The sequence below is a fragment of the Triticum urartu genome, chromosome 3A (assembly GCF_056163025.1).
Source record: "Triticum urartu cultivar PI428250 chromosome 3A, HENAU_Tu73, whole genome shotgun sequence".
Classification (NCBI taxonomy): Eukaryota; Viridiplantae; Streptophyta; class Magnoliopsida; order Poales; family Poaceae; genus Triticum; species Triticum urartu.
This window is the reverse complement of record NC_141875.1, coordinates 452,448,250-452,451,993: the sequence shown is the minus strand read 5'-3', so window position 1 is coordinate 452,451,993 and position 3,744 is coordinate 452,448,250. Positions and strand designations below refer to the sequence as shown.

Here is a 3,744-nt window from a genome sequence, read left to right as displayed (position 1 = left end):
AGACCCTTAAGGTTCAAACTCTGGGGTGCGCGCGAAGATTACGTCTTCTACCTCTCCGTCTCGCAAAGATCTAGACTACTGAAAGAACTACGCAAGAGACACAAGGTTTATACTGGTTCGGGCCACCGTTGTGGTGTAATACCCTACTCCAGTGTGTGGTGGGTGGATTGCCTCTTGGGGCTGAAGATGATGAACAATACAAGGAAGAACAGCCTCGCGAGGGTCTGCTCTTGGCTGGGGCGATGAACTGCTGGGAGGAGTTCAGCCACCTTTCTCTTTCTCTCTCTCTCTCTCTATTCAACCGGCCGACCCTTTGCTCTGTGGGCGGCTGGTCCTATTTATAGAGGCCCTGGTCCTCTTCCCAAATATTGAGCGGGAAGGGAGCCAACAATGGCGGGCTAATTTGAAGGGGGACAGCAAGTATCAGCTATCCTGACAAAAGTAGTCTTCGCCTGCACAAAGCTCTGGTGATGACGCCGTCTTGGGCTCCATGGTGACTTCCGTCTCGTAGTCCTCCTGGTCTTGGTCTCGTTGCACCGAAATGGCAACCTTTGCCTGATGCCTCGGTACTCCGCGGCTGCGCTTGTTCCCTTTGCACCAAAGAGGAAAGGAGGACGCTGCGCGGGATGGCACCCGCCTGGCGCCCTGAGTCGTCATGGCTTGCGTCATGGGCACCTCGCGAGGTACCCCGCCTTGATTTCTCCGCCTCCTCGTGAGCCAGCCTAACGAGGCCGCGCCTGAGGAAGCTCCACGTCATCCGCCCCGCGAGACTTGGCCCCCTCGCGAGGGTCTTGAGTCTTGTGTTGATGAAGATGGGCCGTGCCGGGCCCCCTTTTGAGCCACGCCGCAGGCCGCAGGCAGGCAAGTCTGGGGACCCCCGTTCTCAGAACGCCGATAGCGGCCAACGCGAATGGCGGGGTGGAAGGCACGGTGGAGGAGGGCCACGGCGCCGCACCGGGCGGCCATGGTGGGGAGGCGGAGGGCGGCCAAACAGTGGAGGAATGGGGAGGTTGCGTTGTGCAGAGCAAAGTCACGACACCGGAGGGCCACGGCCGTTCGGAGGCCTCAGCCTTGCGTGGTCAAGCCGCGGCGCAGAAGGGTGGCCTTCCATCACCGAAGAAGGGCGGCGGCGCTGCATCGTGTGGTCTTGGTGGGGAGGCAGAGGGTGGCCAAGATGTGGAGGAGGGGCGAGGCAGAGCTGTGTAGAGCACTACATCAGCTTGGGTAGAAGGGTGAATCCTCTCTTCTTTGGATTTGAAATTTCTGCCATGAGATGGATCCAAAATTTCTGCAAAGATTACTTAGAGACTAGATTTTTTGCACCATACACAATTAATCTTCTGCACATATGTTATGTATGCACATGCTGTTGTATAAGAAAGACCCATGATTATGTATCATTTGTGTATATATGAACTGCGCAGGGGATATGTCATCAAAATACAAGGGAGGTTTTGTCTAGTTTTCCAAATAAAATTGAAGATAGCAGATTTGGTTTCATTTGGTAACGTATTCAAGACAAAACAGATCACATTGCCATTGCTTTTTTAGTTCCAGTTAATAATTTTGGTCACAAAATAGACCAGGGGTAAAATGGACTTCTCATGTCACATTTAACGGCGTTAGTTGCCAAAACTGACGGAAATGTCGTAGAGGGAACAAAATGAAGTTTGAGTGTCAAAAAAGGAAGAAAAATTTTATCAGGGCCAAAAAGGGAACCAAATTTTAAGGAAGGGCCAAATAAGGAATTCTCTCAAAACACAACCCCCCCTCCACCTCACACTTCGCATGCGCCTTTTTCCTTCTTCTTCCTCTATTCTCCTTCCAAATCCAGTCCATGCGCCATGACTGTGGATCTAGAACTTCATGGCTCCCTAAAATGAATTAAAATTGCTTGTAGTTACAAGCAAACTTTGGCGGTATTGCAAAGAAATGAAAAAAGGCTATGGATGCAAAAATCATGATGTGTTTCTCTGGGGTGTTGATGGCAAACTAAAAAGAAATCAAACTGCTTGTAGTTATAGGCATGTTTGGGAGGGGGGTGCAAGCAAGGAAAAAAGTTATAGAGGCAAAAGTCATGGGTTTTCCCTTGGGGGGGGTGTTGTGGGCAAACTAAAAAGAATTCAAACTTCTCGTAGTTACAAAGGCAAGTTCTGGGGGGTTGTAAAGCAAAAGAAAAGAAAAAAGCTATGGAGATAAGTCATGGTGTTTTTCTGGGGGTGTTGTGGGCAACAAATAAATGGCCCTTTGGTAAAAAGTACTAAACAAAAGGAAGGCAATTCAACAACGAAACCTTGTATATCAAAAACATGCACTGAGTAAGAGAAACATGTACCAGAGAGAACATGTACTGAGTAAGAGAACAATATAAAATGTGAGCGGTACCGAGACCGCGGAACTTTTCAACAAAAGGATGTGTTGTGTCACTACTGAAATAAACTAGACCTGATTCAACTACAGTTTTGGAGTGAGCACAACCACAGTTAAGAAGCAAGATATATCCTCTTGTCCACCCCTTTGCCTGCAAAAATAAAACACACATAAGAGAAGATAGAACAAAAGGCCTGTTGTACATGAGTAAAAATGATATGTGAATGGAAATAAGAGATAATATAATGTATGAAGAGTGAAATGCAAAACTTTTAGCTACATCTATAAGGGGACATTCTCTTTGGTGCCTTATGTGTTTTAGTTGCATTTACTCAAAAAAAATTGCTTTGCTTCTCTTTCCCAGGTTTTGGGATGATTGACCTAAACAAGTTGCCCTGATGACACAATTGGCAAGGTGCGTGGTATAGATGGTGTGGGGCTGAAGATCCTATGTTCTGCACACAATCTGGCATAGGAAACATTGAGGGTGTGGCTGAATTTCCGAACCCTAGAGTCGCCCAAAACGCTCATGTTTGAGAGAGAGAACCCGAGCAGACTGAGGGGTACACCCTAGACGACAATACTATTGTTGGTGACACGGGTGGCACTATTGGGCAAGGACTGGTGGGGGCTGACAATGATGATGAAGCATGGTCACAGCTGAAACAACCGTATGTAAGCATGAGGTTTGACACTTTGGAGGGTGCCAAGGATCACTACAATGCCTATGCGTTGCAACTTGATTTTCAATCAAGATGAACACTTCAAGGAAATCTTCTTTCAGTGGTCAGCGTGAAAAGCAACAATTTGTCTGCAACAAGTTTCGGAAACCGAAGGTTGATGATGGAGGTATAGAAGTCCCCCTGTCCTGGATGTGATCAAAGACACTGACGAAGACATGGAGGATGAGGTTGGACAAGATGAGATTGTTTTCGCTGATGATGAGGCAAAACTAAATAAGAAATGCAAGAAACAAAAATGAGATAGAATAGTGCAAACAGCGTGTAAGGCAAGGATGGTTGTGAAACTGAAAGATAGTTGGTGGGAAGTGATATACTTTGTTGCTGAGCACAATCATCCGTTGATTTACAAGCCATCATTAACCAAGTATTTGCGTTTGCACCAAGGCATCCCTCTAGAGGAAAGGTTGTTTCTAACAAACCTTCGTAATTGCAATTTGACTATAGGTGAATACATGCACTTTGCTAGATATGAAAAGGCAATGAGTTCCCTGTTTTTGAGGATGCAACTTGCTTACTACCCATTTGCATGTTGCCTGCAATTACTGTGTGCACTTGCCTCGTATAAATCTATAACCACCAGTTTATGTCTTTTACTGAATCATATTTGTGCATTTTGGAAAAAAGAGTGTTT

General features: G+C 46.6%; 1 pseudogene; it reads left to right on the top strand.

Moving 5' to 3' along the window:
• The first annotated feature begins 910 nt into the window (after positions 1 to 910).
• Positions 911 to 3,540, top strand: LOC147980039 (protein FAR1-RELATED SEQUENCE 5-like; annotated as a pseudogene).
• The last annotated feature ends 204 nt before the right edge of the window (positions 3,541 to 3,744 follow it).